Source organism: Hyperoodon ampullatus (genome assembly GCF_949752795.1).
Source record: "Hyperoodon ampullatus genome assembly, chromosome: 14".
Lineage (NCBI taxonomy): Eukaryota > Metazoa > Chordata > Mammalia > Artiodactyla > Ziphiidae > Hyperoodon > Hyperoodon ampullatus.
Genome location: NC_136927.1, coordinates 38405963 through 38419078, shown reverse-complemented (window position 1 = coordinate 38419078; position 13116 = coordinate 38405963).

Below are 13116 nucleotides of genomic sequence, written 5' to 3'. Positions count from 1 at the left end.
CCACCCAATTCAAAATCACAACACCCCACCCTGCCAGCTCCTTCCCTGTTCTAGCTTTCTCCATAGCATGTATCACCATGTGACAGTTTATAGCTCTGTATTTATTATCCATCCTCACCCCCACTGCCAATAAGTGGTAAACTACATGAAGGCAGAGATTTTCGTCTATTTCGTCCCTTGCTGGCCCCCAGTGCCTAGCACATAGCAGGCACTCAATACGTACGTGTTGTCTGAATAAATAAACCACAGGAATGCCATTTAATAGGGAGCTACCATAGGACTCTGAGCAGAGGAAGAGAGTAGAGGGAAACAGGCTACCTCGACAGTTCGGGATTAGAAGGCTAGAAGAAAGTCATAAACCCCAAATGCCTGTTACCGCCCGGACAGAGGGCAATGCATGGGAGAGCCCGAGACCCCACCTCACCTGCCAAGGATCATAAACGTATGCGAAGTACCTACCTTCTCTCCAGCTGGCTCTGTGGACAACTGAGAGATTGGGGACTTCTGGGTGAACCAGGGAACCTATGTAGGTACTAAGAGGGTATGGCCTGGGAGGATCCCAAAACAGGCTTTCTCAGTTCTTTCTCTATTGGCCTCTCCCCAGTCAAGGAGGAGCTCAGGAAGGATGGTGCTCCTCCCTCCAGATAGAATATATGATTCGGTTAATGCAGGGATTATCACCTCCCTTCATCCTCCCAGGCAACATCATCCAACTCAGGGGCTTTCAAATTTTTCAGCCTAAGACCCACAGTAAGAAATCCATTTCATATAAATGACCCGGAATATACATACAATTACCTAACTAAAACAAGGTTTCACATAACCATTCATTGTCCCTACTATATCTGATGCAGTGATGATTTTTATCCTCACTCATTAAAATTAAAAGTACTGGTTACAAGCCCCCTAAGCTGATTTCACATCCCACTAATAAATCTTGATCTGCAATTTGAAAAGTACTGCTTCAACAAGTCTTTCCTACCTCCAATCCTCCCAGAAACACCCAGAGCAGTCCTTGCAGAAAATCAGATCACATCATTCCCCTGCTCAAAACCCTTCAACTGTCACATAGAATAAAATCCAAATTCCTTTCCATGGCCCCAGGGTCCAATACGATCTTGCTGGGCCTACAACAAGCTAAGCCCCAGCCTATCTCAGGACCTTTGCACACCACCTATTTTCCCCAGGTCTTTTCAAGGCTGGCTCCTTTGCACTAGTATCACCACTCCCACCCCCTCCAGGAACAGACAGGTTCCCCGACTATCCACCTTAAAGAGCCCCCCACCCATTTCCAGTCACTACCACATCCCCATTTTATTTCCTTCATGGTTCTTATCACAATCTGGAACTACCTAGTCTATTTGTTTATGTGTGTCTGTCTTCTGCACTAGAATGTAAGCTCCATGAAAGCCTCTCAGTGCTTCAACCATAAAATGGAGATGATTATATTTACTTCATCAAGTTGATATGGGGATTATTATCTTTTTAAAAAATTCATGCCGTTCTCCCGATATCTAGAACAATGCCTGCCATGGAGTAAACACTCAGTATAGTACAAAGAATGACGGAGTGAATGAGTGCATGAAATCAGGCAGTTACAGACCTTTTACCCAGTGAGCCCAACTCAGCCCCATCCAGAGACTAGTGGCCTCATGGTTTGGGCCCTGTGGACACTTGAGGACAGAGGTGTGGCCTATCCTCTCAGGCCACAAGGCAAGCTTCCTCAGCAGCAGTGACCATCTTGGCCTCAACAGGGCGTCCTGTGGCCACAAGGGTACTCCATGGTAGTAGCTCCACGGCACTGAGCACAGAAAACATCCCCTGCCAGGGGGCTGCTCAACAAACGGAAAGGGGACAAGAACACCAGGTGAATCTAAGGAGGGATCCAGAGCAGAGGAGGTGCCTGAAAGCCACAGCTGGGTGCATCAGTGCTGCATCCAGCAATCTAACCTGTCCGCCAATCAGAAAAGCAGAGGCAACTCCAAATAATCTCCAGTTACTGGAGGGACTGAGACAAGGTGAGGACAATATACAATGTGAATTAAGAGGAAAGGGCCCCGGGGCAAATAGTCTCAAGGTCTGGATTTTTATTGGCTGTGTGCCCCTCGCACAAGGCATCTCCCTCTTTGGGTCACCCCAGCTTCCACCCGTTAAAAGGAGAGATGGCCTAGGGGCAGGAAGAACGAACTCAACTGAGTCGGACCCTCCCTTCTCTAAGGACTTAATATTCAATCTCATTTAATCTACTCAATAGCCCTATAAATCAAGCTGTACCATCCCCAATTAAGAAAAGAGAAAATTGGGCTTCCCTGGTGGCGCAGTGGTTGAGAGTCCGCCTGCCGATGCAGGGAACACGAGTTCGTGCCCCGGTCCGGGAAGATCCCACATGCCGTGGAGCGGCTGGGCCCGTGAGCCATGGCCGCTGAGCCTGCGCGTCCGGAGCCTGTGCCCCGCAACGGGAGAAGCCACAACAGTGTGAGGCCCACGTACCGCAAAAAAAAAAAAAAAAAAAAAAAAAAAGAAAGAAAAAAAGGAGGAAACTAAAGTTCAGAGAGTAAGTAACCTACCCAAGGTCACAGTGCTGGAGAATGGCGCCTGAGTCTAGCTGATGTCAAAGAGCCTTATTCTCATTCTTAACGACTAGGCTGAACGCTTTTTTTTAAATAAAAGGCAGGATGGTGTAGTGGGTAAGAGCCTCGACTCTAGACCGAAACTGTGCAAGTTCAAATCCCAGGTCCGCTGTTTGCTACCCGTGGCCCACCCGAGTTGTTTGCACGTAGTACTGCTCACTATTTTCGTCCCTAAAATGGGGATAACAAAAGTACCAACCTCAGAGGACTCTGGTGAGGATTAAAAGTAAGGTATAAATAACCCATGGGAAGGTTTGTTACTACGTGTCCCAATGTTTTCTTCCAATATAAAAGGGCAGGAAACACAGCCACGAAACTAACTCTGCAACCTGGGGCTTCTCCCGTCTTACCCTATTGGGCCCTCACCACAAACCTATGAGATAGGTAATTCTATTATCCCCACTTCACAGATGAAGAAACTGTGGCGACTGCTAAGATCTCCTCTTTCTGCCCCCAAGCCCAACGATTCTAAAGGTTAACACAACAGAACGACCTTTTTTATTTACTGGTTTACATGCTTACTGACACCTCCTCTGATCAAATGATCAGGGCCCTATCCGCCGCACGTAGCTGGCTCCCAGTTAGCCCTGAATGGTGGCCGGAATAAATGAATGAAGAATTCCGGGCCTAGCCGGATGGAAGCTAATCTGGGGCGAGGAGGGGGCCCGGGCACCCTTCCCTGCCCATCAGGGCGGGCCGCCAGCCCCGAGCCACACTGTCCAATGGGTTTCGCCTCCCTCGCGGGTGGTCAGGCCCCCTTCTCACGCCCACCACGCAGCCACTGCCACGAGCCGCCACGCCGGCAGGACATCGGCTGCCTTCGGACAGGTGCTCCCGGAGGAGGCCCGTCTGAGCCGGGCAGGGCAAGGTGGCTGGACCCTGAGTCACCGCCGGCAGCCTGGGCCGCGGCCTCACCGACTGCCGGGCCGAGGCGAGGTCGGAGCCCGCGGCCAGCCCGGGTCTACTGGGCCAGGCTGCCCGTACTTCCCACCCGAGTCCCGGGAGGCCGCCGGCCCTTTGGCACCGGGTGGCGCGGGCCTCCCGGCCTACGCGGCAGCCCCGCCCAGGCCCACCTCGAGAGTGCGGCCCGGCTCCAGCTTGGGCGGGCGCTGCCACATCAGCACTCACCTCTCCGACGGCCCCGCGCGCGGGCGGCGGCAACGGCCCAGGTACCCGCGGGCTACACAGGCGGCGGCGGCGGCCCGGCTCTTCTCTCAGGCAGCGGCCATGTTGCTGGTGGAGAAACTCGGCGGACACGTGGGGGGAGCGAGCGGGGAGGGCCCTCGCGCTTCCTTTTACCCACAATGCCCCGCCCAGGCGTGCGCGGGCCCGCCCCCTCCGCCGTCCCATTCATGCGGGCAGCCAGCAGCGCCTGGCAGCAGGGGGCGTTGTTGCAGCTGCGGAAGAGAGATGAATACGGAACCAGCAGCAACAAAAAAGGTTCATTTTGGCAGCGGTGGGATTCGAACCCACGCCCCCGAAGAGACTGGAGCCTTAATCCAGCGCCTTAGACCGCTCGGCCACGCTACCCAGCTGCGAAAAAGTTCTTCTAGGAAACTACTTAATACATTTGTATGCAATTGCAGTTCATTTCTCCGGGAGTTTGTTTCATATGTGCTTTACCTTATCCTATAGAACTATTTTAGAACATGCCAGGTACTAAAAAGAAAAATATTTGCTCAAGTATTTAGACCCACACTTCTAAACAGGTCTTAGAATGAAAAGCACTTTAAGAATCTGTATTCTGAGTAGGACGTTTAACTCGGAGACCTCAAGTTAACTCACATGGGAGAAATGATGGATTTCAGCAGTAACACGCACCAGGGGCTTCAGAAGCCAAACCACGGGAACTGGTGGGGCAGTTTTCTCTAAAAAATTATGTGTTTTAATTTTTAGTTACACAAATACTATGTGAATTGTTGCAAATATGAAAACTTTGCAGATACAATACAAATGTTCTTTTAGCTTCGGCATCTATCGTAAGTCCGCAGAGGTAACCATTATACAGCTTAGCATACTGTATATCCTTCTGGATCTTCTACTGTGAATTCATATGGATATATATGGATATATTCATAATAGATATACCCATAGAAAATAGATGTTTTGTTTTTATTGTTATGGGTTTTTACATAAATATAAATATTATCATGCTGTTAGTATTTATCTGCAACTGTTTTTTTCACCCGACTATGTTTTTTAAATATCTATTCATGTTGATATATAGATATTTAAAAATACAGAAAAAGTACAAAGAAAAAATAATCATCCATATTCCCACTACCTAATATTGGTGGCATTTCACTTCCAATTCTTTTCCTATGTATATGCTTTTTATTAAAAGTGTGAATACGTTGTCCTTTTAAAAATCTATTAAAAATATTAGACAATTACAAACAAAAAGAATTAGACTATTACAAATGAAAATATAACCCCTTCCCAAACATCTCCCTTGGCTATAACTATTATGAATTTGATGTGTATCCTTCCAATTCATTTTTATACTTTCACATCTATCTATCTATCTATCTATCTATCTATCTATCCTTGTGTGTGTGTGTGCATACACCCATGAACAATACATAGTATGATCTTCTTGTTTTGCTTTTCATTTACATAAACCTTACTACGTTGTACCAATATCATTCTGCAACTTGCTTTTCTCCTCCAACATTTTGTTTTTGATTTATTGTGACACATTTAGATCTAATTTATTCCATACTATGAATATGGACATTTAAGTTGTTTATATTAAGTTGTTATATTCAAGTTTCTGGTTAATATCCAGTTGGCAGACACCTTGATATTTGGGCATTCCATATTCCTCCTCTTCAGTTCCTCCTTAACCCATTTTTTTTCTCCAGCTACCTTTAAAATAAGTATTGATATGCAAAGACTTCATTGTACTGGGAGAGTTTGTTACCTTTAAAGAAATCTTTAAAAAATACAGAAGCAGCCATCTCTCTAGGCCAGGCATTGTTGGGGGATCTATAGTCCTTGAGATCAATAGAAGCACTGATCTACTCATGGTGTTTCAGAGGCACTGTGTTTGTGAGTTAGGGGGCGGGTTTTCCAAAAGGAAATATCCCCATGGTGGAAAATAATTGCTGGAATCTCTGCCTAATCCCACTTTTCTAGGAATTGCCTGACCAGCCCAGAGGGTGGGTCCACCCTCTGGGTAGCCACCTTCCCCAAACCATGGCCAGTGGGCTCTATAGTAAACATAGGACAGAGGTTGGACCACTCAGATTCTCTTTTGAGAATCTGAACTGAGACATGGTGAGTTCCTGGTTTGTCATTTTCACTGTGTTAAGTGTTGGAGTTAGTCTCTGAGATTGACTGACTGGAACTAGGGAGAAAGTGGGATTTGGGGTGGCCATATTCTGTGAGATGGACTGGAGAAGTAGAGAAAAATAATGATAAAATGAAAAGAAGAGCAGAAAGTCATAGAGAAATTCTGATGGTTTTGTGGCTCCCAGCTCAAGACTCTTCGCGGGGGCCCAGTGGAATTCACATTCTTGGAGACATCCCCTTATCATTGTAATAAATTGATCTTTTCTGCTAAAGATAGGGTTACCTGGTAGCTGTAACAAATGAACTATCCTTGTGTGGTAAGGACTCAAACAGAGCTAAAGATATTTCTGCCAGAACATTCTGCAGCAATTCAGGTCTGTCCCTACCAGAATTCTTAACAGGGATGCAGGCTGATCCTGGAAGACAGAGCCCAGGGCCTCCTTTTGGGCATTTCTTGCAGACCTGCAGTCCCATTACACAGCTGTCTTATGACAATCAGATGTGAAACTAATAAGCAGGAGAAGCAGAATGTTGCACCAGAACTCCTGGACTCACTGGTTCCCAGCAGCTTTATGTAAAAGGAGAGAGGGAAGGGCTGAAACCCTGACTGTCCCTTGGCATGTCTGCTGTGTCCCTTGAGGTGGAGGGGGGAAGGGCAAGCACCACAGATCAAACACTGCCCCTGTCACCCACCCTCAATCTAGAGGCTGTCAGGTGAAGGGTGTCTGTCTCCAGATCATAACCCCTCAGCTGTGGGCAGTGGGGATGGACATGGGGGCTCTGTCCTGGATCCCCTCCAATCTTCACTCCCTTGCCCCTGCAAAAGGAAAATCATCCCAAACCCGGTCTGAGACCAAACCACACTGCATGAATCTCCTCCTGGAAAGAAATTAACATTCCTGATAAAATGCTTAACCATTTTTCTTATGAAATTTACTAGCATTAAGATTTATACTGGGAAACTAGTTTTCTACCCATCAACCAGCTGACTGTTTTTGTCAGTCAATAGAGTAGTGAACTTTAATGGAACGTTCCCTCTCCCTCTCTCTCTATCTCTATCTCTCTCTCCACCCCTCATCTAACAATGATGATTTAATCATTCTCTCGTCCTATAAAGTGTCTCTACCAAAACAGAGGTTAGAAGAATGGTCACTCTTGTTGGGGGTGGGGAAGGGGGCTGAGGGAACTTTCTAGAGTTCTGCAAATGTTCTAAAATTCAGCAAGCTCTACACTTAAGATTGTACAGTTTACTCTATGTAGGTGATACTGTAATAAAAGGTAATTTTTTTAAAATGTCCCTATCAAGTGTGGATCTTTGAACTAGCCTCCCTGAGGAGTTACACTGGCAGGAAGGCTGCAGTAAAATTCTGGCATAGGCTTGCAAAAAAACCATTTGAAAAGTTTTCCTTAACACTTGCCTCTAATCTTCAGGGCCCTTTTCCTCTTCCTCCCCAAAGGGAATACTCTCTGAGTGGGAATCTGTTGTTTTTGTCTTCCCAGAATCCATCCCCCACTTTTCTGTTTCCAATGCTGATTTTCCTTTGAGGAAACACTCCTCCCTGTCGTCTTTATTTTTTTTAATTTTTATTGGAGTATAGTTGGTTTTCAATGTTGTGTTAGCTTCTGCTGTGCAGCAAATTGAATCAGTTATACAAATACATATATTCACTCTTTTAGATTCTTTTCCTATATAGGTCATTACAGAGTATTGAGTAGAGTTCCCTGTGCTATACAGTATGTTCTTATTAGTTATCTATTTTATGTAAAGTAGTGTGTATATGTCAATCCCAGTCTCCCAGTTTATCCCTCCCCACCCCACCACAAGCCCCCTGTGGTCTTCAAGGAACTGTCAATCAAAGTACAAAGTGGGCAGGCACAAGATCCAAATTAGGCCATTCAGAGGCTTTATCCTGGAAATCTGAATCTGGACACCAGATACAAGGATTTTTTAGCTCACTAGTGGGGCTGGGAAGGAAACTTCCAGACTCTTACCTTCTGCTAGATCCCCACATTTGCCCTGGGACTGCCCTTTCTGAGGCCTATTTCCCTTTTACCTTCCAGTATATAAGCTACCTCCTTCTCAAAAAAATTGCTTCTTCGCTAATGTTGGCTAGCGTTAATTTCTGTTACCTGCAACCAAGGAACCCCCCTGATCACCTAGGCCTCCCCAAAAGGAATCTTGTTTTTGCAGAGGAGATAGTTTAGTTGCTTTTGCAGAGCACACACCCTCAGCAAGGTGACCAGGCCACTTCTGTCAGGAACAAATGCTTAATCAGAAGGAGAACTGGGACCCTGGAGTGAACTAGGACTCTCCCTGGTGGACCACATGCAGTCATCTTATACCTTGACCACTTAAAAGTCCACAGAAATTGACAGACCTGAGTGAGATTTCCTGTGTTGAGTCAAGTTAAGCTGAAGGCTCCACTACTGCTGGCACCCTTCCTTCAATACCTTTAAGTTTCAGCTGTTCAAACACACTCCTGTGTCCTGTGCTGGTAGATCATGGGAATAATGCAGCAGCAGCCACAGTTGGCATCATTTATATTGAAACTATGATGGTGTTTGAGCTTCAAACCTCCACCTTTCCTTCTTGATGAATGAAAACATTCTTATCAAATACTTTTGCTATGGGATACCTTTAAGCCTCATTTTTCTCATCTGTAAAATGGTCACAATAATACTGAGGTTTGTTGCAGGGTTAGAAGGTGACTGTGTATGTCCAGCCCAATGTCTGGCATGCCATATATCATTATTTCTAAGACATTTTTTTCACATTTTAATATCTCTAAAATTGACCTGCATCTTATGATCGATGGCATACAGTTTATTTTCAGTGGTTTTTTTCTTATTAATACAGAAAATAATGGTGCATCTTAACATCAGTGGTGTCTTAGATTCAACAAAGCATAGTAGTTGATGCTCAATATATGAATTACCATAATGAATTTTTAACTTAGCAAATTTAATTTAGTATTTTTAGCTTAGTAAACATTTAAAATTCTTACTTTGAGCTCTGCAAGCTATCAATCTCTAGAGAGGAAACAGGGCCTCCTGCAAATTTGCCCCCTGCAAATTTCTCTTGCGGTTTCTTCTCTAGCTGGACATACCGGCAAGGGAATTCTTGAAAATGCAGTTCAGCTTAGCCAAGTTGACATCTAGAACCACCACAGAACTATCACTGAAAGCCTAGTGAATGCTGGCACTAGCCTATGGAATCAGGCTTTATGAGATGGCAGTCAAGATAACTGAGAGATTGTACCAATTTTCTAAGAGCCTGGCAGGAAGAGGAACGACATAAAATGTAACAGGAGGCTGTGTTACTCCAAAAATATCGCAGGATCGGATGATGTGAAAACCTTCATGGAACATTGGACCATGACACCATTCGCATCAGGATGCGCTGCAATGAAGGAAGCATCAAATCTACTAAAGGAAAGACAGTTTGCTTGATTCTATTTAAGACTCAAAGTAGTATAAAACATGGCCCTTCTCATTATTGATCTCACCATCTCACTGAGGAGCTAAGACATACGCAAGTGAAAAATTAAATGCTGAAAGATAAACATGTGTATACAAAGTAATAAATAAAATTCTTACTTTGATAATTTTATCAAAGTTCTTCGTGTGTATAATATCAATTCTACAAGGCTTGTTATCAAAATAAACAGTATGCCTACTCCTTCCACTCCAGGCAACCACTTTCAACTTTTAGCTGATTCTTCTTGTGTTTCTCTCCATACCCTCCCTTCCTCTCTCTCTCTCTCTTTCAGCTTTAGGCGTTTCCTATTGACTTCCTGCTAAGGAAGATAAGAATTTAACCTTAATCATCCCACCTCTGTCATCACAAACACCTCAACCCTCCTAAAAGTGTTTTCTCATAATTTCATTTGAACAATAATTAGTAAATGCTACTCACTAAGTTTAAGCTTAGCTATGTACTCAACTATGATTATTTTTCCTTTTCTGGAAAATATTTTTACCTTATTCTTTACTTAATAATTACCTTTAAAAAAATGTACCTACTTTCTATGAATTCATCCCTAATTCAACTTCAAACTGTCCATCCTTGCCACACAGACACATGAGGTGTTCTATAGCTTCAACTTTTTGAAGACATGTCTCCCACAGCATCCTGACAGGGGCCCTAGACTCTAGGTTTATGGTAAGGCCACCATGCTGAGATGGCCCTTCACCCTTACCTGGGCACTGACTTTGCCTCACTCTTACGCTGGACCTCACACATTTCTTGTTATTCCCCCAACACTGGCCCTCTTTTGATAGAGCAACTCTTCCAGTGGCTTCTGGAGGAACAGTATTTGAGAGGTTACTTTCTTGAGAATTTACATGTCTGAAATTGTCTTTATTTCACCCTTATGCTTCATTAATAGTTTGGGCATATGATTCTAGGTTAAAGTGTATTTTCCCCAGAATTCAGAAGCCATCAGCTTCCAACTTCCAGTGTTACTGTTGAGTTGTCTGATGTTATTCTGATTCTCGGTCATTTTATGAAACTTGTTCTTTCCCTCTGAAAGTTTCTGGGATCTTTTCCCTGTCCTCAATGTTCTGAAATTTCATGAAGATGAATCTTGGCATAGGTCTAATTTTATCAATTGTGCTAGATACTTAATGGGCCCTATTGTTCTGGAGACACACATACTTCAGTCCCAAGAAATGTTCTCAACATTTTTTAAAGACTCTCTTGGGGACTTCCCTGGCGGTCCAGTGGTTAAGACTCTGTGCCCCCATTGCAGGGGGCATGGGTTTGATCCCTGCTAGGGGAACTAAGACCCCTGCATGCTGTGCAAAAAAAAAAAAAAAAAAGATTCTCTCCCCTCTACTTTCTCTAACTCTGTTTTAAGTTAGGCTCCTAGACTTATAAAAAAAATTTTTTTCTTTTATTTTAATTAAGACTACTACATTTATGTTTTTTCCAATAGATACTACTTAGTATTAAGAGCTCTAATTCTTTGGAACTAATTTCCTTTATAATTGGAAAAACTAAAATTGTACATGAAGCCAGAAAGAAATATATGTAGGAAGAAAAACAAATGGATACCTCAAATGGCTCATAAAAGGAAAAAGAAACAAACTCAGTCCTAACCAGACTTATGAATTCCTTTTGGTGATCTTAAATACTGATAAGTATGTCAAGGTAGGAGAAAAGAAAGCAAACCTTTTTGGAACCTTCATTGTATTACAATGAAAGCATTTGCTTACTTCTAAATGATTTGCATACTGGTAGGACTGAGTTACACTTCTTTACATTTTAATCTATATGCTAAATATAATTCAGTAAAAATGATATCTATATCTACATGCACGCTTAATTTCTAGTAAAAGCCTGTATGAAAATTTTGACTTTGAAACTAGGATCGTAGAATTCTGGTTCTAAACTTTAAAAAGCCAAGGAAAGACCATTAAAAACTACACATACATAATCTTAGGCTGTTCTTAGCTAATTTCTCCACAAAGCAAAGATGGTAACAATTATAATGGTTCCATCGTGGAACAGTTGTACAGCCCAGAGTGCGTGCTCCTCTAGCTCCTAGAATTTCCTCTCCTATTCTTTAGCTTTTTTGTTCTTTTGTTCCACTTCCTGGGAGATTCCTCAACTTCATTTTCCAACCCTTCTATTGTTATTCATCTTTGTAAGGGTATATTCGATTTACAAGAGCTCTTTGCTGTGTGATTTTTTAAAAAACATCTTTATAATTGCTTTACAATTGTGTGTTAGTTTCTGCTGTATAACAAAGTGAATCAGCTATACGTATACATATATCCCCATATCCCCTCCTTCTTCTGTCTCCCTCCCACCCTCCCTAAGCCACCCCTCTAGGGGGACACAAAGCACCAAGCTGATCTCCATGTGCTATGTGGCTGCTTCCCACTAGCTATTTTACATTTGGTAGTGTATATATGTCCGTGCTACTCTCTCACTTTGTCCCAGCTTACCCTTCCCTCTCCCCGTGTCCTCAAGTCCATTCTCTATGTCTGTGTCTTTATTCCTGTCCTGCCTCTAGGTTCATCAGAACCCTTTTTTTTAGATTCCATATATGTGTGTTAGCATATAGTATTTGTTTTCTCTTTCTGACTTACTTCACTCGGTATGACAGACTCTAGCAAGACCTGTATGCAGAAAGCTATAAGACACTGATGAAAGAAATTAAAGACAATACAAACAGGTGGAGAGATATACCATGTTCTTGGATTGGAAGAATCAACATTGTGAAAATGACTATACTACCCAAAGCAATCTACAGATTCAATGCAATCCCTATCAAATTACCAGTGGCATTTCTCACAGAACTAGAACAAAAAATTTTACAATTTGTATGGAAACACAAAAAGACCCCGAGTAGCCAAAGCAATCTTGAGAAAGAAAAATAGAGCTGGAGGAATCAGGCTCCCTGACTTCAGACTATACTACAAAGCTACAGTAATCAAGACAGTATGGTACTGGCACAAAAACAGAAACATAGATCAATGGAACAGGATAGAAAGCCCAGAGATGAACCCACGCACATATGGTCACCTTATCTTTGATAAAGGAGTTAAGAATATACACTGGAGAAAAGACAGCCTCTTAAATAAGTGGTGCTGGGAAAACTGTGTGAATTCTTAGAATCGCATCTTGATCCTTTTTTTCATGGACACAATGTTTTATCTTAGGATGAGTTTTTTATTACTTGAAGTTTTCTTCTCCAGGCATATTGTTTCCTCCAAGATGTTGTCTGCTCTTGGTTCTATTTGTCTGTTATATGAAATGCCTTCCTTATATATGGATCTTTGGGTGGCTGTTCAAGTTTAAGAACGGGGCTCTAATATGTTATCTGGGAATTTCTGTAGGTGTGGGTGGGACTTGGTGGGTGAGGCTTTTTTTGTGAGGTGCTCTGGCCAGCCTGTTTCATTAGGAGGAAGTACCTTAAGTCTTTTATCTTAGGCTAGTCTGATTCCCAGGAAATTTCTTCAATTGTCTGCCTTCCGCCAGGAGGGACAAAGTCAGCTGCCAGTGTCTGGGAGCACAGAGGGAAAGAAGGCTGGTGGACACTCTACAGCCAATACAGAAACTTCCACCAACCCTCCTTTCAGTAGAGTAGCCTCACTCTCTACTGTGCCTGGTGTCCTAGGCTTCTGCAGGGTGATGGAGGGGCAGCTGGCTGGCTACACAGGGGAGCTGAGTGGGTCTAGAGGT